Here is a 23,550-nt window from a genome sequence, read left to right as displayed (position 1 = left end):
TGGTTGAGCTTTTGCAAAATTGGATCAGTCTTTGTATGGTCTCTCAGCTCATCATGTCTTGTGGTAGGAAAATTATGCACTTCCATGACATCAAAGTCAAAATTCTCTCCATTAAGCTCTTCTGTTGTATTTTTGGGCAATCTGGATAAGGTATCACCCAGATAAAGAAGTCTGCCTTTTATAAAGACCATTTTGAAGTTGTACTTTTGCAATTTGAGCATCATTCTTTGTAATCTCACTGGAGGTGAATGAATAGGCTTCTTTAAAATAGTATAATATATGAGCCCACGACAAACACAAGACAACCAGCAAAATAAAAGCCAGTCTAAAAAATGTATAATACTCAATGACAGCTGGTAGTCTATCCACAGAAAAATTTGAAGCAAAATGTTTTTCTATAGTGAAAGACTCACGTTCTAGTTAGCAAAATACTTCAGAATTGCGTCTATTCAGACCGGTTCTCCTGGTGTTTCAAATCAAGAAAAGTCTCTTCAGACTACCATAGACATAAATCCCAAGCTTGCAGTTTTAAGTTTTTTCAAACCATTAGTAAAAAATCCAGGAAATAAAACCACGATAGGAACAGCAGACAATAGTTTAATCCATGGGTAGGTAAGCGCTTTCGCAAACAGCTTTTTCAAACCACAATACACTCAATCAAACAAGTTCAACTATATATACTAAATAATAATTAATTAATTAAGTAATTAAAACAATTATAAGCAATTTATAAAACAATTAAGATTTTTTCACATACTGCATATAGTAAAAAATGTGTATATTTGCGCGTATTTAAACACGCATTCAAACAATCAGATTCTGCCCTTAGACTAGATTCTAATATAATTCTAATCTAGTCTGTTACAAAATATTTACAGGCAGATATAACTCTGCTTAAGATAAATAATGTGTGTATCTATGCACATATAAAAAATATTTAAACAGTCTAATTTTGCCCTTAAAGCTGACATTAATGAATGCGTATGAATGTGTAAAACTACGTACATTAAATCACACATTAAAACAGTCAGATTCTGCTCTTAATGAAAAGTGTGTGAAATTGAGCATAAACTTATATTTAAACAATCAAATTCTGCCCTTTTAAAAGGACACTATATAATGTAAATAAATGCATATATTCAAACACGCATTTAAACTATCAGTTTCTGTCCTTAGAACAAGCATTAATAAATATGTATATTCAGGCACATTTAAACACGCATTTAAACAGTAGACTTTGTCATTTAGTAGAGATGTATATTTCTACGCACATTCAAACACATATATGAACATCTAAACTCTAACCTTAAAACAGATGCTAGTAAATATATATATATCTACACACTTTAAAAATCTATTTAAGAGAATAAATTCTGTCTTTAAAACAGATATTAATATGGTTCTAGCATAATCCGTTATAAACGAATTTTAAGCAATTATATCTCTGCATAAATTAAAAATCTTTTTAAATGTGTGTAACTACATATATTTGAACACATATTTAAACTGTCAGATTCTGCACTTAAAATAAGCACAAATATAATAGTTAATATAGTTACTGTATGATTCTAATCTAGTCTTTTATAAGCTAATTGTAAATAAATTTATCTTTAATAAGTAATAACCATTATGTTAGGATTTGTATTAAAAATCTATCATGTACAATATTTATCATATTATATATACTTTGTAAAATATATAAAAATTTTTTTATAACTCATACATATATATATATATATATATATATATATATATATATATATGAAAAATAATTTATACAAAGAATTAATGATAAAATAATGATTAACTGAATTACCTAAATTAAATTCTATGTCTCCTGTTTTTTAGTATAGGCTTTAATGGAACACGATCATTCAAGCCTGGCGGCAAGTGAGCCCTAGTTTTAATTATCCATTGTGTTTCAGTGGACTCTGTATAGTTTTTGATATCTCCACCACGTGTATTAGGAGTCATTACTTGTAGAACTGAGAATAAAAATTTATGTTCCTCATTGGTGCTCATAACATGCTTTGATAATGCATTCACCTCTGATTTTATGCGAATTTGATAAAGGTGTTCCCTGATACTTCTTTAAAATAGTGACTACAGGTTGGTGATCAGTTTCAATCTGAATAGCTCGACCATAAATATAATCATGAAACTTTGAACATGCAAATACTATTGCCAAAAGTTATTTCTCAGTTTGAGCATATTGCATTTCAGTTTGGGTAAGACATCTAGATGTCTAGGCTACTGGTCTGTCTTCTTGAAGAGTAACTGCACCAAAATCAAATTTTGAAGCATCACAGGAATGAGTTACTGGTTTATTGACATCGTAGTATCTTAATGTGGGTAGGGTGGCAATTTTCTCCTTAAGGCCTTCAAATGCTCTCTGGTGCTGTTCTAATCAAAACCATGTAACATTTTTGCCCATTAGCTCTCAAAGGTGCTGTCAACTCACTGAGGTCTGGTATAAACTTGCCTAGGTAGTTGGCCATGCCAAGAAAATGTTGTAGAGCTTGAACATTATCTGGTGCTGGCATCTCAAGAATGGCTGCTTGCTTGGACAGGTCTGGTCGCAAGCCAGTGCTAGTAAATAAATTACCTATATATGTAACTTCTGGTAGTCTGAATTTGCACTTCAGAGGATTGAGCTTTAAGTTCATTTCATGTGCTCTATCTAGAACTATTTTAAAGTTTCTGTCATGCTCTGCTTCATCATTGCCTCCCACCAATAAATGATCTACTATTATGGCACAAGGATAATCTAAAAAAGTTGATCCATTGCACACTGAAAGACTTCACTTGCAGAATTTATTCCAAATGGCATCATGAGAGATCTATATCTTCCAAATGGGGTACTGAAAGTAGTCAGTAGTGAAGATTTATGATCAAACATCACTTGCCAAATGAACTTTTTGCATCCAAGACAGAAAAAACAGTGGCATTCGGTATTAGGGCTGCAACCTCCTTGACTGTACACATACGATGATGTCTCTTTAATGATTGTTCAAGTCTCTTGGGTCAGTACATATTCTGATTTCATCTCAACCTTTTTTGTGGGCTGCTACCATGGATGACACCCATTCAGTTGATTCTGGAACTGGACAAATTACACCTTGCTTACACCATTTTATCCTATTGAGCTTTGACCTTATTCTGCATAGCTATCGGAACCTTTCTTGCCGGTCTGACCACTGTACTGATCTCTGGGTCTAACTTCATAGAATAACACAACTGGAAGTTTGCCTAACTTGTCATCAAAAACATCAGCATATACTGAGAAATGAGCTTCAGTAATAATTGGAACTAGGAGATGTGCTTATATAGGTTCATAGGTGTGTACTAGGCTAATGGCCCTGGAACCTTTACAAGCCTAGCCCATAGGATTTCCCCGGCATCATGCCACCCGACCTTGGTTCTCAGTGCCTCTGTTGAGTAGAGCCACTGGGGTGATCCCTTGGGTGAATTTTCTATTTCCCATCCACTCATGAAGATCTCTCTTGAAGAGGGCCAATGAGGTGCTCTGCTTGACATGTATGGAAAGTCTATTCCAGAGCATGAGCAGTCTCTGGGTTATGAACCCGTCCCTCCAGCATGTTCTGTTGTTTGTGGTAATGACGTTGATGTCTCTGGAGCATGTGGTGCAGAAGGATTGGAATTTCTTTAGAGATAGCATCTCTAACAGAGCTGGGTGAGACATGGCTTTGTAAGTAAAGCAGAGATCGCCTCTTAGTAGGTGATATGAGACAGAGAATAGTTGGAGGTTTTTTGAGTCTGTCAATATAGGACAAGTGTTTAAGGCCTAGGGCCCTCTTTGTGAGGTACTTTTGTGGCCTCTCCAGTTGTTGCAGGTGTCTAGTGAGGTACATGTCAAATGGGGCATTGTACTCTATGGTTGGCCTAATGAGGGAAGAGTAGAGGGAGACAATGACCTTTCTTCCTGGATGTAAAGCCCTTAGTAATGAGATGTGCCACAGTGGCAATGTGGTGGTCAAAAGAGAGGTTGCTGTCAACCTATGTTCCCAGATCTCTTATAACACCTTCTGTGTTCAGCGGACTACCATCAATGTGGTAATTCAAGGGAACTGTTTTTTTCCAAGGGGGATGATGATACATGCTTTGGCATTGAACTTAAAGCCATGGTTCTGACACCAGTCATTGGTCTCAGTGAGGCCTTTCTGTAGGATGTCAACATCACTTGGTAAGTTAATAATAGCTCCCAACTTGCAATCTTCTGCGAACTTTGTCAGCCAGAGTCCCTTCATGTTGGCCTGGACTTCAGAGAAGTAGATACCAAAGAGGAGAGGACCCAGGACTGAACCCTATGGGACTCCACTCGTGACTGGTCTGCAGTCTGACTTGGAGTCAGCTACTTTCACACTGTGGGTTCTATCTGTGAGCCAGTTTGCAACCCATCTAGTGATATAGGGGTTGATGCTTAGCTTAGTGAGTTTTTCTATGATTCCTGAGTGGGGAATGGTATCACAGGCCTTGGCCAGATCAAGGTAGGCTGTATGAATCATCTTGCCTTCATCCACAGCTCTGATGACTGACTCAAAGAAGTCAAACAAGTTGAGCAGGCATGATCTACCCTTCACAAAACCAAACTGTGCAGGATCCAGAGTCTGGAGATTCCCTATATCCTTGTTTATTAGATCCATGATGATGCATTCCATAGCTTTGCATATCAGACTCATTAGGCTAATGGGACGATAGTTCCCAGGGTTTGTAGTTGTTCCTGCTTTGTGGAGAGGGTGACTGTAGCAGTGCGCCATTCGGTAGGGACAAAGCCTGAGGTGAGGCTGTGATTGAACAGGGTACACAGGTGAGGTGCCAGTCCACTCTGTATTTCATGTAGAACACAGCCAGAGATATTGTCAGGTCCCATAGAATCTCTATTCTAGGCCCTTGGACAGTGCTGTTTAAACCTGTGCAGTAATACTGGGTGCCTGCCAATCTACTGGTATTTTGATTAGTCCTTTGGGGGGGAAAGAGGGGGAAAGTTGGCACTGAATCTGTCTGCTTTGGTAAAAGAAAGCAAGTTCATTCTCAATTTGTCTCTGAGACCGAATAATGACTGCACTGATTTTTGGACTACATAGAATAAGCTGTAGAAGTTTCTAGCCAAATAACATGAAAGCACTACTGAGCTTTTGGTTTGAATTTCTTCACCTCTATAAGCAACAAGTTTTGCACAACTGACCACATTAAGTTGTTCACCAGCTCTCACCTTAGCAAAATTGTCTGTTGACATAACATTACACTTTGAACCAATGTCTTCTTTGAGCTTGGTGGTTTTACCATGGATCTGGATGGTACAAAACACTTCATTCTTTGCCAACAAATGTACTGCATCAAATTTTTCACCAAAAAGTGGCACACCATCTACATAAAAAATAGAATTGCAGCTCTCTATATGATCAACTTGCTTTTTTAAGTGACCTTTCTTTATAACTGGGTGAGGTTTACTTGATTTGCAAAACTTTTGAAAATGCTTCCCTTTTTTACATTTGTGCCATTGTTGAAACACAGGTGCCCAGTAGGAAGGTAGCTGGAATAAAGAAGCTGAACCATGACAAAGTTAAATCTTCTTTTTTAATACAAAATGGTGAGCACTATGCAATGGTAACCATTGCTTCATCAGACACTATATTTGTGGCATTGCTGACCAAATGCTAAGCATTTTTCTCTTTTAGACTCATTGGCACCACAAGTGTGACAGTTAACAATAAAGCTTGATTTGGGTTTTGCTGACTCACCCTTGGACTGCACTGAGCATGTCCATTTCTTAGACCTTGCTGGAAAACTATGAGTTTTACCCGCCACACACGCAGGGGTTACAGCTGCCATGTGCTTAAGCCTGCTTCTGCTAGCCACATGTTGCATGCTGTCTATATTTGCTCTGCAGCCTACTGAAACCATGCTCTTTTCATTTGCAAGCATACTTGTGTGCCTTTCTGTAACTTTGCGGATTTGACAAATCTCAGTAGCTTTGCTCAGCGTTAAATCACTGTCACGCAGCAAAATCTTTCTCATTGCAGCACTATTAATACCACATGAAGTCTGTCCTTTATTAACATCTTTTAAGTCACCAAACCTACACATTTTAGCTCTGTTTCTCAGTCAGTAATATAAGCTGCAAAAGTTTCTCCTTGTTTTTGATCTCTTGTATAAAACAAATGCCTCTCTAATGTAACAGTTGTCTGAGGGTTACACATTTCCCTGAATTTGTATTTCAAACACTCAAGGTCTTCCCTTGATTTAGCCTGTACAACAATATGATGGTTATAACCTTCTCCCTCATACACTGCTGGTGCATACAGAAATGAATGCTCTCTTTCTATGGCCTCTGACCCGGCTAAGTTTAGCAAAATTAATGCCCTGGAGTGTTGCATCTTTGTCAGAGTAAGCTGCTTGTATAAAAATATCATACTCTTTTTCAAATATTCTCCAGTTCTCTGCAAATATTCTCCAACCCTTTCCCAAATTTGGCAAGGCAGAAATACCAGCCCTACTCCACCTAAACAAACATAAACTCATATTTGTTCTCTCCCTGTATATTCCCCCTGGAGACAATATCTCATCCCTTAAAGATATTCTCTCCTGGGTCTCCACCAACATTACTCACGAAACCATAATCCTGGGAGACGTGAACATAAACTAGGCCACAATCCAATCTCCTACTAACTCACTCAATATTAACTTATATAACTTTACACAACTAATCAATTCCACTACCAGGCATTCCAAGAACTCCATTACTGGAAGTACAATAGACTGGATTCTAGTATTCCATCCTCACTGTATCTCTGATAGTGGTATTCTCCCAGACCCACTAGGTGACCACTTCCCCACTTTTGCCCGCCATCTTCCCTCTTCCATACAACTAACTCACACCTATATTTCCACTCGCCTAAAAACTTCAATTCTGAAACCTTCTTAAATGCACTAAAAAGCACAAACTGGAACCCATTAAGGACTCTTTCCCTAGATAATGCTCTCTCCTACTTTAACTCTACTGCTCAACTCCTTTTCCCCTCTAAAAACAAAATGTATAAAAAGTAACCCTGTACCGTGGTTAATCAAAAACACCTTAGCTAGTATGCGACTCTGTGAAAAAGCCTTGGCACGTTATCATAAAAATAAAACCACTATCACCCTTAAATATAAAACACTATAAAATAAAGTAAAACAATGTATTACCTCAGACCATAATGCCTATTTCTCCACTCTCCAATCCTACCACAACACCAATCCTAAACTATTTTGGAAAGGAATCTCATCTTTCCTCAACCTAGGAAAAAAAAAAGAAAACCCTTGCCCTAATCCAGATGCCTCTGACATGGACTTAGCCACCCAATTTAACTCTTTATATAGAGTCCATAAGCAAGCTAGCATCATCCTTCACCAACATCTCTAAGACCCCACCTCAGCCTGCCCCCATCCCTACCTCCCCTAGCATCCCTTGCCCCCAACCTCCACCCTTCTCTATCAATCCCATCTCTATATCCACCATAAAAAAACTTCTCCTAAAATTAAAACCTGGTTCCAATGCCCCTGATGAAATTCCCTTCTACTAGCCACGGAAGCCATTGCTCTCCCTATCAGCATACTAATTAATTGGTCTATCTCAGAAAGCCAGGTCCCCTAACTCTGGAAGAATGCCATTATTATTCTGCTACATAAAGGAGGCAATAATAATGACATTCCAAACTTCCGCCCTATGTTCTCCTATTTCTAAGCTTCTTAAAAAATGTATCTATCAACAACTCTTACCCTCTCTCATCAGCAACCAGCTTCTTATCCCCACACAGCATGGATTCAGACCCAAGTCATAGCACCTCCACTGCCCTCCTCTCCTTCCTTGAAACAATTAAAGTCCGCAATTCTGGCCATTTCATGCCCACCCTTCTCTTCGACCTCTCCAAGGCATTTCTATCCCCTTCCTGTACCAAGTAGTTCTCCAGCTACCAGCAGACAACAAGCAGTCAAATGGAATAAAGCCACTTCACCCTTCCTTAATACTCTTACAGGTGTCCTCCAAAGTTCCATTTTAGGCCCCCTACTATTCAATATATTCATTAATGACTTCTACCAAGCCATTCCAAACTCCAGCCTCATCCAGCATGCCAACTATTCTACCATTATATGCTCCTCCCCTTCTATCCCCACTCTAAATAAGCTTATCCAAAGCACCTTCTCCTCTACTGAGCAGTGGATGCTAGACAACCATCTAGCTCTTAATGCGACCAAAGCTAAACTTGTTATTCACCACCCCAAAACATCCACCCTAGATAAACATTCATAATCACCAGCAAAAACAATATTCCCCTAGGAATAGTCTCTGACACTAAACTACTAGGAGCCCTCATAGATCAACTAAAATTCAACAAACATTTACAAGTAAATATAAAAAAAAAAAACACAAAAAACTTGGTATGCTATACCGCCATAATCATTATATCTCTCCTTCCACCAGGCTCTCACACTAGCCAATACTTATCTTATCCCATCCCTCCTATATGGTGCATCTATCCTCACCAACCTGCAATCCATCCTCAAAACAAAACTCTTCTCTTGCTATAACAAGATATCAAAATTTGCGGCAGGTCACAGCCATTTCTCACCATTGTAATTCTCTTCATCAACTAAACTGTCTTGAGCTACCTAACCTCCTCACTTATACCCAACACATCCAAGCACACAAACTCATTTACAACCCCTTTCTTTGTCCCTCCCTCACCACTACCTTTGAAATCCATGAACCAGTGTAACTTCTAGAATCTAATTCCCAAAAACTAATTAAATTGCACAAATCCACACGTCCAGCTGGGAATCACTTAATGTCCTTCTCTCTTGCATGACTCTGGAATTCTCTGCCATCTCCTATCCGCATCACCAGCAGTCTCTCCTCATTTAAAACCTTGCTGCACTCACACCTAACTTCACGATGGAAGTGATCCTGCTCCCATCCTACCTAATCCTTCTAATACCACTTCCTACTCTCCTAGAACTAAATACATCATCACTGCCTCCTATAGTTCCACAGCTCTATTGAACTATTTGACCAACTACTTGACAGTTACCCTATGCTGTTTACTGAACTATACTGATGTATTCTATCATTAACCTTTTCTTATATTTACTTTGTATTCCTATGAGATAATCTGCAATGTAAATGTACAATGTGTACTATGTATTTGTATTTCTCTGGAGCTTTTTTCCCAGGATTCCATTGAAAATGGGCTCCTTGTGGCCCAATGGACCATCTTGGCAAACAAACTGCAAATAAAAATAAAATAAATAAAAATATTCTGATCAAATACAAGTGGTGATGGTTTTCGAAATCCATCTGCCATGCCAACAAATTACAGTAAAACACAATGCAACCCAAGTCCACTTTTAACTGTATGAACACACACATTTGCACATATGTCTGAAATTTATGCCAGTATTTTTAACTATGCCCAATAGCACAACAAGCCTCTGAATAACTGAACTTTGCAAAATAAGTCTCTCTGGCACAGGAATATGCTTGAAATTACTATACTGCAAGAAATCACCTCTTATCAGTGTAAGAAACATTTTAAAATAACTGCACTGTGCAAATGAATTGGGCAGAAGAAGCTCAGAGTAAAAGCATTTCAAAGTAATTGCACTTTGTGAATAAACAGTACACAGCACACTAAAACGTTCCCAAAATGGCTGTAATTTGCTAAATAACTCTTTACAGTACAAAAAATACTCTGCGATGGTGGCACTTTGCGAATAGACATGCCCAGCACAAGAAACTTTTCGAAATGGCTGTAGTTTGACGGCACTTTATGAAATAGTTGCACTTTACAAACAAATACACTCTTTGGAATAAATACACAGTAATAAGCACACACTGTAAGCACTTTTACACACTGAGATCCAACTCTAGTTATGCGCTTGATAGCTTCAATCAATGCAAAACAGTAATTTATGCAAAAAGACATGCAGTTGCCTTGCTTTATTTATGCTTAATGTGCCCTTTTTGACCTTATTATATTTGTTTTTCCTCATTTAATCTTTCTTCCTGCCCATTATACTTTTCTTGTGCTCATAGCCGGCTTTAGGCACCAATGAACCCTGCGGTCGCTGGGAGACCCCTGTTCCTGGGGGGCCCCTAACCACAGCAGTTTATCTTAAATTCATATTTTATATCATGTCTGTCAGACCAACAAAAACTAGTACAGCAATCTTATATACTTACTAAACCAGGTGTGTAATTACTCTTATTTATATCTTCTTTAAAATTAAAATTCAAAGATATTATGTCTACAGTAACAGTGTTTTATCAAGTAACAGGCTTCACAATTCCATTAAATATTTTACCACTGACATTGTGCCCCTAGCTTAGTTAAATCTCGCTGGTGGGCACTGTCTCCACTAAAATTAACAACATACCCTGCTTTAGGTACTTGCAATACCCATGGCTGCAGGGCCCCACTTTAACATCCTTTACTATGTAGGGGCCCCACAAAAGCTGTTGCTGGTTATGGAAGAATGAGGAGAAAAAATATACTGATTTCCTGATCATGCACTTTTACCTTAACAGGGCTGTGATACGACCCTTTCAGGATAAAGCTGATAAACACGAGAAAAGTAAGCACTAGACAGATCAGCAAGCAGCCAAGAGTGACTAATCTCAGTGCACACCTTGGATTTTAAGAAAAACTGAAGCTTCCAATCTTTAAGAATGGTTTTCTCTTTCAGGCAGTTTTATAAATACTGGCAGAACGGGTCTATGTTACATCATCGAATACTTAAAGCGAACAATGATTAATCGACCCCATGTAAGTGAAAGCTTACAATGTCGAAACCTCAGAGCAACGATTTTTTTTTCCAAGGGGAAAAAAATCGCTGTTCCAATAAAAAAACTTTGAAACATTATATAAATTGGAGGGCTTTGCCACCACACCCCCCTACTTAAATATACCAACTCCGAGATCACGCTACAGTGCCAAAAACGGCAAAGTAACGGAAATCGGGAACATGTTTTAAACATTACTCTAATTCATTTAAAAAGTTAATAGAATAACACCTTTTGCATCAACATACATTTTTGGACAATAAGTAGTGCAAAACTCTGATGTCTGAATTTATTGACTATCTGAAATCTTGAATGATTTACCAGCAAATCAAACTTATGAAAAGAGCAAAATTATGAGCCAAAATGAGAACAGGTCTCTGAAATCAGGCAAAGTTACAGGTATGCATTACTCCTCAATGAGGTAAAAAAAGGGACAGCTCTGCTGCTGTTTGATAAACAGCAGTCACTGATCTGGTGTAGCAGTACCAGTGTTGCAGAATGTATTGCTATTTGCTGAAACAAATAACATAGCTAGTACTGATATGCCTAGTTTGTGCGTGTGCGTGTGTGTGTGTGTGTGTGTGTGTGTGTGTGTGTGTGTGTGTGTGTGTAAAAAATATCACAGATTTTCATCTGTGCACACACCAAATAATGCCAGGATGCACATTATTCTTCTGCGTATCAGTAAAAAATTTAGGTAACAATTATATTTCAAAAGTAAGGCATAAAATATATCACAGAACATTCAGACAGCTCTTCTAGGAGTCTCGTAGCCCCACTCCCCAAACTGTATAAATAGATATGGGGGGTCCCTTAATCATCATTGACTCTATGGGGTCCCCCACAAAACTTGTTGCTGGTTGGGGAAAATGATAAGTAAAATGTATTAATTTTCTGATTACACTCTTTAACCTAACAAAGCTGTGATAAGATCCTTTTAGGAAAAAGTTGGTAATGGCCTCTTTACACCCATTCTAAAACCAGCCCTGCTGACATGTGTTAACAGAAAGTTTGTTTAGGTTATGGGGGGGTGCTGGGGATTGTGTGGTTATTACTACTTTAATTTTCATCACAGTCAAACCTTAGAGGTATGCAAAGAAGGTGACTATATCTTGTGTTGGGGCAGTGGAATACATTACTGTAATCATGTTTTTTTCACTTTGCTTACAATCACACATCAGGTACATATACAGATGACTGCCTTTGGAGGTTGGGATGAGGAGGCATGCTATGTATGTCAGCAGACACTTGAAATACATGCCTGTGGCAATTTGAACCTCTGCTTCCACCCCAATCTAACACCAGAGGGATGCATAGGCATTTACTGTCTTTTTTTTTTTGGGGGGGGGGTGAGGGAGACAAATTGTATTCCCAGATAGGACCTGTGTATCCTCACAATTGTCTTGCTTGTTTATTATAAGCTACTATTTTGTCATCTTTGAACATTAAGCCTTGGTTACAACTTAGATCTTTCTTGAAAGGAAAAAAAAGGAAAAAAGACAAAAGTCTTTTCTTACTCATTGTTTTTGTTTAGAGCACTGTTGGATTAAAAGGTGGGGAAAATGCTCTAAAACACATCCCAGAGAATCTTTTACCCTTATAGCTTCTGGATTTCTTAAATTGTTATTACTCCTCTGTCTTGGACATGAACGATGTATTGAAAGCATCCAAGGAAAGCTAAAGCTGAACCATACTGATTTTCTTTCCTTAATCGTAATTTATGTTCAACCCATCACTGGATAAAAAGGTTGTCTTAAAAAAAAAAATGTAAATGCATATTAGAGCACACAGAAAGTCACGGCTTCTTGAAAAAGCTGAAGAGTAATGCAAAATGTGAGTAAAGGACGAAAACAAGTAATGTGGATGCTATGGTGAGCCCAAGATGGGGAGAAAATAGAGGGGAGAACTGAAGGATATGTGTGTGTGTGTGTGTGTGTGTGTGTGTGTGTGTGTGTGTGTGTGTGTGTGTGTGCTGAAACTGAGGGCAGTGCCTAGGGTGCAATGTCACCCAAGTCCAACCCTGTACATAAAGCTATTGTAATGTATCATTGTTGCAGCTTAAATGCCAGTAACTGTGAATGTTCCTTTGTGAGATGGGCCAACATAGTGTGGTACACAGGCCTGTTGTAATGTAAGAGCGTTGAAGCTACAGGTCATTCTGTGTGTACTACTGCTAAAATTTTGCAGCATGAACTAAAAGCTTGCTTAGGATGGGTAGCATTGACAGAGTAATACTTAGAATGAAAACACCTAGGGGCCCCCAACTTGACACTTGCTGGGGGACCCCAAAATGCTAACACTGGCCCTACTTGTGCTAGTTTTACTCTAAACATGCCCATTTTACTTTAAACATGCTTGTTTTGCTTTAAACCTGCTCGTTTTGCAGTTCTGAGGTAATTCTAAACCCTTTATGTGCTTTTCTGATAATTGTTTTATCAAATATCTTAACTTTAAACATTTTGTTTAATTAATAAACTTTTTGTGCATCTCGCTTGTTTAATAATGTGGTTTGTGCTTTTGTAATGCTCCTTTTTATCTTTTTTATAAACAAATCTTTTGTGCAAGTTTTCCTTACCTTTGGTTTGTTTCTGGCCCTTTTTGCGCTCAGTTACCTTAGTTTACCTTCTATGTTACACTTTGCACCTCATAGCCCTGAAAAGCAGTGTCTAGAATCCCAGTTCTGACACCACGTCATTTGTCCAGTCAGGATAAAACGGATGAGCATTTGTGTGTTCTGTTCAAGCATCTTTATTATGTGCAAACACTTCAGGATTGAACCTTAATAACTTTAACTTAGCTAGTTTGTTTATAAGATTATCTATCACACATACACGCTCACTCTCTGGCTGCACTCTCATAATGGCACTGAAGCTAGCACTTGCTCGCTATTTATATGCACATGCTGTCCTTGAAATGCTTCTTAAAGGTAAAATATACACACACTATTCTACAACAGTTCTGTCACAAGGGTGCAGTAAAAAAAAAAAAAAACTCAATGTAAAAATGCTGGTTTTAGAGGTCAAGTGCAGGGAGACCACAAAATCTAATCCTGTAATCTACTACTGTCCTGTAAACCTAGCAGCCACTAAGCTAAAACATAAGTACAATAGCAGCAGTGGAAACAGTTCAACTCTGAAACTCTACTAAAGTGTGAGAAATGTAACAATTAATCCAGGAGTCTTATGAAATACAATAAAAATAATCAGGAGAAGTGCAAGATGAAACTTATTTCCATTATTTTACTAGTAGATTGCTTTAGATGCAGCAGATTCAGTGTAAATCTCAGGCGAAAAAGAAAAAACAAGAGCAGCTGTGAGGAACTGACTGACGTATTCTCACATGATATTCCTGATACAGTGAGACCTTGGTTGTTCCCCTAGATGTGGGTTGTGCAGTGCAGCTTGCCTCCTTGCAAAAAAATGTGATTCTCTGAAAGTTATTTGCAGTGATACTGTTTTATATTTTTATCACTTGGTGAAATTACCATTGGCAAGTCAAGTTGAATTCAACACCCCTAACAGGATATGCTCATTTTAATTCTGCAGGTTTAACATGTCAGTTTTTCCCAGCCTAAAACAAATATGTATGTTTTTATACTCATTCATTGCTATTTGTAACCCATTTTCCTGTTATAGTTGCATCTTTTTTGATCAAAGCCACTAGTTTCCTGGGTGTGTGTAGGCAGGAATTTAAGTGTTAGGATGTGAGAGACACCTGCTTGCAGAAGGAATGCAGTGCTCAACTCAGTGTTGTTTTGCTTCTGGATGAACCATTACATGAGGCCTAGTAAGAAAGTTTCACGTCATTTATCCTAAGAGGGTTTCTCATCCTGTTATAGTTTTAATTGTTGATCCTTGGAGGGCTTGTATACATATACACATTCTGTCTCACTGTATCCGGAATATAATGTTAGAGCACATAAATCAGTGCACCCTTTAAAACTGATTTTGCTGCCCTACACACACTGTATTTCAAAGCTTATTATCACAGTACTGAAAATCCAGAAGGAATATATTAGATGAACTGCTGACTTCACAGTGTTGTTTTGTTGCCTGGATGAAAGCTAGTTTAGCTGAGCATAGTTATCATTATATGACCCTACTGTTGTTTGAGTTTGAAACCCCTGAAAAGCATATGTGCACATATAACATCAGCTCACATATACTTTGATTATACCTCTCAACTTCTTTCCTCAATAATTCTGGACAAACTCAAAATAGTGGGAAGACATAGGTCCAAAACCAGGGACAGTCTTTAAATATCACTCTAATTCACTTAAGTTAGTAGAACAATATGTCTTGTATCATCTTGGATTGTCTGAACAATAAAAAGTATTCTACAATGTCATCTCTGAAAAGACGAAAATCGTGCACGCTGATTGGCCAATCCAACCAGCGTGCACATTGTAAATCCAAAGTAACCTAAGTTACAAGTCTGGCCACTAAGAAATGATGCAGCCCTTCCTTTCTTTTCAGAGATGGCACTGTATAATAGCAAAGTTTTAACAGCCAAAGTGAAAAATAATGTGCCTCACCCAGTCCAGAAAATGATGTGTTTACTTCCTCCACAAAGTTTCCTTAAGTCAAGGAGCAGGCTTACTTTTTTGAGATAATGATCACCCGGTAAGACTGGAGTCCTGCACACCACTATCCCTCTGTACTTCTTTGTATATACTTTAATGATTCATGCAACCTAAGGATGACAGTTTACAGAACCCACGATATTCTTGGGCTTGGATTTCCATTTTCCGGTTTAAGATGCAGTTAGAGATGCCTATGCATTGTATGGATTTAGCGACCATTTGAAGTGTAGCAGTTTGGTTAAATTTTGTTTGTGGATACTTAAAAGTAGTTTAAATATTTGACGAATGTGCAGTGTTCTGTTTGAATCTTGGCTGTTTTAAAGCTCGCTTGTCAATAAAAATAAATTATGTGTTTTACATGCTGCGAAAATATTAAAGATTGTGAAGATTATAACTTGTGCTAGAAAAACAATAATGTCAGAACAAGATAGTTGTTAGAAACGCCCATTGAGTGCTGAATTGCAATGTCTATTTCTAAACAGGAAGTAGTGATGCTGTCAAATAGGCTGTTAAGGCATTGCCTTGAACTCCTCCATTTTTTTTAGTTTATTTTTTATTTAAGTAAGTCCTCCTGAATAGTATTAATGCTTAGAGCAGCACAGAGGCAAACTTTAAATTGTAGTTTCATTCAGTTTTAGCACAGCTCTGAATGAATAAAGGATAATTCTTAAAATCCAGGACAAATCCAGAAGTAATCAGGGACAACTTTAAAATATTATTATACAATGTCACCTCCTACTGTTTGGAATATAATTCTCAAAAGTTCAAGACAAAACAGAGAGGCTGTAGCTAACTACATCAAAGTGTGTGTGATGCCCATGCCCTGGACCAGCAATCAAGGAGCCTCAATCCTCTCCACTAACACCAGAGTGGGCGTCTCGTATATAAGGAAAGGATATCATATGCTTGCAAACCTAGGCTCCATCTTAGCAACTTGGCATTTTGCTGGCTGGCTCTGTTTAAACATGTTAAGGAGTTGTGATCTGTCATAACAGTGAATTTCCTTCCATACAGATAAGGCTGAAGTTTATCCAGTGTCCACACTATGGCTAGACATTCCTTTTCTACAGCTACATAGCATTCCTCCATGGGTTGGAGCCCACGACTGAGATAAACCTCTGGGTGCTCTTCCCCCTCTGAAGAAATCTGGCTAAGTACAGCCCCCACCCCATGGTTTGAAGCATCCACCTGCACAACAAATTATTTGCTGTAATCTGTACTGGCTAATACAGGGAGTCCTGCCAAAGCTTCTTTAAGCATCTGGAATGCCTGCTCACATGTTGGGTCCACACTACCTTATCTGGCCTGTTCTTCCTTGTCAGGTCTGTAAGGGGAGCAGCTATGGTACTATAACTGGGGACAAACTTTCTGTAGTAACATGCTGTCCCTAAAAATGCCTTCACCTGCTTTTTAGTAACAAGTGCAGGCCATGCCTAAATGGCTTCCACTTTGGCAGGTTTTGGCCTTATCTTACCACTCCCCACTCTGTCTTGGGTAGGAGAACTCTGCCATATGCCAGGTATAGGTCTCCCTTCTTCCCCAACTCATCTGAAGTAGCACATTGTCTATCAGCTAACCAGATCCTCATATCCTCAGGCAAAGTGCTAAAGGCTAGTTCCCTCACCAAAAGGCCTGTCAGCCCTTCAAAAGTGGTGACCTGACATCCACTCACTCACCTATGGAAATAAGGGCTTATTTTCAGCAACATATTCACACACACACTTTCATCTGCCTTGCGTCTATGCTCACAAAACGTTTTCGTATATGTTTCAGGTGTTAGCTTAAACAGTTCTAAAAGACATTTCTTTACAGTAGTATAATCAAAACATGCAATATTAGACATTTTAGATAAAACAGTTACAGCTTTACCATGGAGTAAGAGGGTCAGGAACCGTACCCAGAGCCCTTGGTCAACTTCATACTGTTTACATACCCTCTCAAACATATAAATGAAACTATCAAAATTATCCCCCTCTTTAAACTGCAAAAGAAATTTACTGTCCTTTTGTGCTTTTGGGGTCCAATTACTCCCTTCCCATTACCTCCATGACTCTGGTGAAAAGTCAGCATCTCCTTCTCATGCTGCCTCTGCCTCTCTTGTTCCTCAGCTTGCAGACGTAACAGTTTCTCATTCTCCTCAGCCTGCAAATGTTGCAGTCTCTCATTTGCTTCTAATTCCACACGCCTGGCCTCCAACTCAAGTCTCTTAGCTCCAGCTGGATTTTTAAGTCCACTGCAGAAAGGCTGAGCTGTCCATTCTCGGAGGGAATTATATCTCCACTGCCAGTCTGATTGTCCTCCTGGTTGCTGTTTTCTGATGCAGCTGTAACCAGGGCTACAATCAGGTCTGTCTTAGTCAGGTTTCCATGCACCAGTCCCCCAGCCTGGCACATTTCTGCCAGCTGGCTCCTTGTCAGCTTTCCATACTCCTCTGCTGACATGCTGCCTGCTCACCCTGACTAACTAAGCTAACAAAAGAAATAAAACAGTTGTGATCTGAACTCTGAGTATTCACTGCCTGGTTGTTTTAGAGTATAAAACACCTTCAAAGCTCACTGTACATAAGCTACAGGATTCACTCTACCCACACCACTACAAGCCAATTTGTATTTGCCAGCTAATTAATATGTGATATGGATATCCCACCGCTGCCAAACAATTAATATGTGAGGATATCCCACCACTGCCACCAATTAATATGTGATGCCCTTGCCCAGCAATCAAGGTGCCCCAATCCTCACCACTAACACCAGAAAGGGCATCTTGTATATGAGGAGAGGATAACAAATACACACAGTAGAGTGCAATTTCCCTTAAGAACACACAGAGATCACAGTCAGTCTGGAGCTGGTCGCTCCCTTGCTCTCCAGGTCCCCAATAAGACTCCCCCACTGGCACAGCTATAGGGTCCAGATCTCAGCTTAGCTGGGCAAGCTAAAATCTCCAGCACCCTCTCTGTCCAACTAGTGCTTCCTGTCCCTGCCCAAGTAGCTGACACACACTCACTTTAAGATAAGAGTTTACACAACCACACGGACACTTCTGGGGAAGGCTGGCACAGTTTCTCCAGCTGTGCCCCTTTTACCCAGACTATATGCTAGTACCACTTGCCACCACCCAGCTAATATTTATCAGCTACCCAAACGCCCTTAAAAGGGTGTCCAATTATTACTGTGCAATATTATTATCCAATTGGTAGATGTGACTAAACAGTCAAGCTTATTTGGAGGGACTTGGACAGTAAACTCTATAAATATGCAATGTACTCTAGAGCTTAAATTATCTCTACACAAACCAGCCACAGTTAAAAGGTTTTAAAATATTTAATAATAAATAATTAAAACCACAAGACAATATGTTCTACTACACAGTCATTGCTATTCAAGAGTTCAGATATCACATAGAAATACAGTTCTGACATAACAGAAAACACTTAGTCTAATCTTTCTAGCTTCTATCTATCCCTAAAAGAAAACACAAGTCTAAGATAACTTGCATAAGAAAACAGGCAGCGTGTTGTGAGTTAGATGATCTGGACAAAAATGATCAATGCCTTCTGACTCTCTCTCTGTTTAAATTGCTATTTTAGTTCTGATAAACATTACATCATATTTTTACACTTTCATGGTGTTCCCAGGCTACACATTAACTGCATTTACATTCTTAACATCTCCCTTTTATCTTGCAGCTAGTTAGGAACAGAGTAATAAAAATACATTTGCATGTTTAAATCTAGCAATTTACCTCTTGGTTAAAACAATAGAAAGAATTTCTTCATCTAGTCTTTTCGGCACGACTGCTACTTCAAAGGGTCACCACATGCTTTATTTTGGTCAGTAGAGTGCACTGTTGTCACATTTATTTCCAGTTCCACATCTAACAATATTTGTTTACATTTAAGACAGCAAGCCTGTAGTTTACATTTATATTTAGAAATGACAGAATTATCTGCAGAATTCTATCTGGCTAGGCTGGCAGCCTTCACCCTTCTCTACCAGTCTTCACAGTGTGGACTATTTTATCTCACAAAAAGTGGAAGAATACAAAGTAAAGTACACAAAAACCTAAATAACACAAACATATCACAACACAAAACTGACATCATTGTATAATAACTTTGCCCTCGTGACCAAACCACGCCAACCGTGGGTAAATCTAGCATTACCCACACCCAACCATGGGTTATTGCTATATGAAACTATATTCTTTAGTGATTTTACTAGAAAATCAAAACATTTTGAGAGCACAGAAAAAAATGAGGCAAAATCATGAACATTTTACAAAATCAGGGACAGCTGAGAGATGAAAGTTTAATTGCATAATGAATAATTGACCTCTGGCAGAAAAACAGTGCCTTAAGATATTAACAAACATTGTTTCTCAAAAATAAATAACTAAAGTAGGGAAATATAAAAGAGCAATGTTGAGTTTGTGGATGAAAGGAGTGTTGTACTGTAGTTATTTACTTACTGAGTGGTCTGCTACTGTCCATTGAGCGGCTGCTGAGTTTTGTCTGTGCTTCTGCTAGAAGTGTATTCAGGAAAGCCATTTGAGACATGTATGTTGATGACTATTGACATGAAGCAGGCACATTAAGTTCCATGAAATGAGATGGTGCAGACTCTGAATTTATTTATTGCTGTCTTACAGCTGGATACAGTTGTTGCATTATGTGTTCAAGGCTGGGCCACAGTCTGTCTGCTATTTAACTTGCCTCTTCTACTAGATTATAGGAATCAATATTGTATTATATGCTCTTAGCAGAGTACATAGTTCTGTACCTTAGAGTGCAGAGAGATACTTAGGTCCACTTAAAGTGCAGGTGATGGTCTGTTAGGAGTTCCTCACTACTCGTTTTGCAGAACAGTACATTTAAGTATGTATGACTAGCATTGTTGCTGTAGTACAAGGAAAAATTCAGGAGGAAAATGTCTATTCATTATTTTATAAGTAATGACATACTGGTTACTATGAAATGGTGAATAGGTTATGAAGGATCAAAGAGGAAGCCATTCCAAATAATGGAGTTAAAAATAATAGTAGTGAGTTCATGCTTGATTAAATTAGCCTAAGAAGCCTAATACAACATCCAGTGAAGGCTGTACTCGTCTAGAAAAGTTAAGGCCTTCAAATGGCAAGAAAGTTAGCACTGAATTTTGAATTATCAAATTTAGTCTACAGGACAAGTGAAGGTATACACCAAAATTAATTAGTTACAAGTTGGATCTGTGGTGTTTTTGAACTGCTTGCAGAAACTGATGAGATATTAGCAGAATCAAGCTATCAAAGGAATTCGAGTGGCATGATTTGACAGACTTGTGACTGCAGAAGAAATATCTCCATGCATGTGCAGGTACAATCACTCTAGAGGTAACTAGAGAACAAACCACTGCCAGCAGACATCAGAATGAATCCGAAGTGGTAATGTATGTCAGAAGTGTTAGGCAGGGCACTGGATACATACAGACAAATTTCAAATTTAGTTAATCTGTTACTTATTGTCTTGCCTATCAGTCTCGCATGAGAATGACAGAAACTGATTTTTAGCAATCAATAAAACAAGTTCAGTGGATGATGTGTAGTTATTACACTTGTTTAATTCTATGACAACATGAGTAAAACAAATATTATCTAGATCTGTCTGTATGTCAAGTAAATTTTGCAAAAGCCTGCTGTGCTACTTTGCTTATATTTACATAACTAATTTGCATATTTCACAAGTACATCTTAGCAACCAAAATCAAGGTTATTTCAATTTTAAAAATATCTTTGACTTGTCAGCATTGGTTTACAGACTAGACAAAAAAAGTGAAGAATGAAAAACAAGAGTGCATAAGAGCTTACTTATCTTTACAAAAATTAACTGAAATTGGTGTGATATGAATGCTGATCTGAATCTTTGTAAATACAAACCCAAGATGCAACTTCTATGTGTGCCTGATTTTGTGTTACTTTGTTTTCCATGAGTACATGCAGATATATATATATTGAACTTGTCTATTTTCCAGATTATTATGCAAATTGTCTTTATTGGTTACAGCTGCATTACTTGTTCTTATTATTCAGAGATGTCTCTATCCAGACTCTAGTGAAAATGAGACCTCCTGCTTAACTAAAATAAAATTCATACATACATAAATTGTAATAATATTGCCTAAAATTCAGTGTGTTATGTTTTCCAGTGACTTTTGATGAGGTTTTATAATATTTACAATATGTAAATGTACATATGTAATATTATTATGCAAGGAGACAACACAGTGTGTATATGGATGTGTGCTTTATTAAGTTTTCAGCATATACACTGCATATGTCACTCATAGTTTAGACTATGGTGATACCCAGCTTCTAAAGCATTAGTTGTTTAGACGTTGTGATAAACATAAATTAATAATGCTTTGTAGAAGTATTAGTGCAAGTAAGGTGAACTAGTGACCTAACAGTTCTTCTCTTACTGCATGTGAAAACTTTAATGTCGCAAATATATGTGGAATTAGAAGACATGAACTTGTTTCCTTACTTTGTCATTACAAACATGCACACACTCATCTTATACCTTGTGTTATCACACTATTGTATCATATTAACTGTGTGGCTAAGGTTAAATCTTTACATTTATGCATCTGCAGACAGTGTATGTATGTGTGTCAGTGGCTCAACAGGGTGCACACTCGTCTTTGGTGTTTGGAAGATGAGAAGGCTGTGAGTTCTATTTTCACACCATGGATTTGGATTAATTTCCAAGTACTGGCACTGCAGTGCAGCATAATGGGGTGATGCACCCCTGAGTGTGCCATCCTTTTGAAGAGACATTAAATCAAGGTCCCATCTGCATCGGTGGGAGGTAGCTCAGGTGTATGTAACAGATCACGCTGCACTTGTCAAAAAAGAATAGGGGAAGTGGTCTGGTGTTCTGGCCAAATTTCCACTAGTCAGTATGAATATCCCCTCTGATGTTCAGAGCAAGTAAATAAGTAAGTATGCCTATATTAGCCTCAGTGCCTTCAGTGTCTCAGAAGGCTGACCTTCACTAAAAAATGCAGTTTGGGGTGCATAAGGTTTTAGCTAGTTTGCAGAAGCTTTGGGTTGAGAGGTATAGACCATCCCTTGTAAAACAGTACTGTCTACCATCTTTTCCCAGTCTGGCATATATTGTGCACACTTTGAATGACAACAGAAACTAAGCCAATTATTGAAGTCAATTATCTGTTGTGACATCATTCTTGGTGATGGTAGAATACTGCTCAAGACTAGGTTCATACCTACCTCTGATATATATTCTAAGAGCTCCATCATGTCTCTCTTCATATAGTTCAAGGAAGCTGTCTGTCAAGTCATTTATGTCCACTTGTACAATGACTGTGTCATATGTGTACTTACGGTATAAGGACTTAAGTGTCTGTGTGATATGACCAGTCCTGGCTGCTAATAGGCAAATGACCGTGGCCCTCTCCTTGCACAACCCAATGAGTAGCACATCTGTGTGTGTCTCACTATAGCATCATCTATGACTTGGATGTTGTATTTTGGGGAGTTTTGACTTACGAGCTTTTGACTTGAAAGAGCATGACTCTTGAATGCATGTTTCCTGGTGGATGTTGCCTATGTTCTGTGAGTGTGAAGCTGCTGAGGGTACTGTTGCATTTAGGATGCCTTTGCACTGTAGCCAAACAAGGCAAAACACACCTTGGAGCACTAAAGGCAGCTTTTTACCAATATAAACTACTGCGTGTCAACAAAGTAAAGCTGTGTCACCATGGTGGAGGTTAAAAGCTAGTTTAATTGTCTCAAGCAATACAATCTATAAAAACTATGAAACTCAGAGTAAAAATAAAAAGATACACGTGGATAAGTACTTTCAGCAGTTGCCTTCAGATCCTGTTTTCTTAGCAGAACTTCATTGATGCTTGAATAGATTGCTAGAATGTATGGAGCCACAAGCTGTGCATTGAGAGGAGGAGATTTACACAATAGAACAGACTGGGTAGACTTTTATAACCTGAATACTGATGAAAAGAATGCTTTACAGGAACTAATAAATGATGACAGCATTGTGATAGAGCCAGCTGATAAAGGGGAAGCTATTGTTCTAGACAGGACTTATTACAACAATAATGTTGGATATGCT

This window comes from Protopterus annectens, chromosome 14.part0 (assembly GCF_019279795.1).
Source record: "Protopterus annectens isolate FY-2018-M chromosome 14.part0, PAN1.0, whole genome shotgun sequence".
Taxonomy (NCBI): domain Eukaryota; kingdom Metazoa; phylum Chordata; order Ceratodontiformes; family Protopteridae; genus Protopterus; species Protopterus annectens.
The sequence above is the reverse complement of the archived record's forward strand: the minus strand, read 5'-3'. Positions refer to the sequence as shown.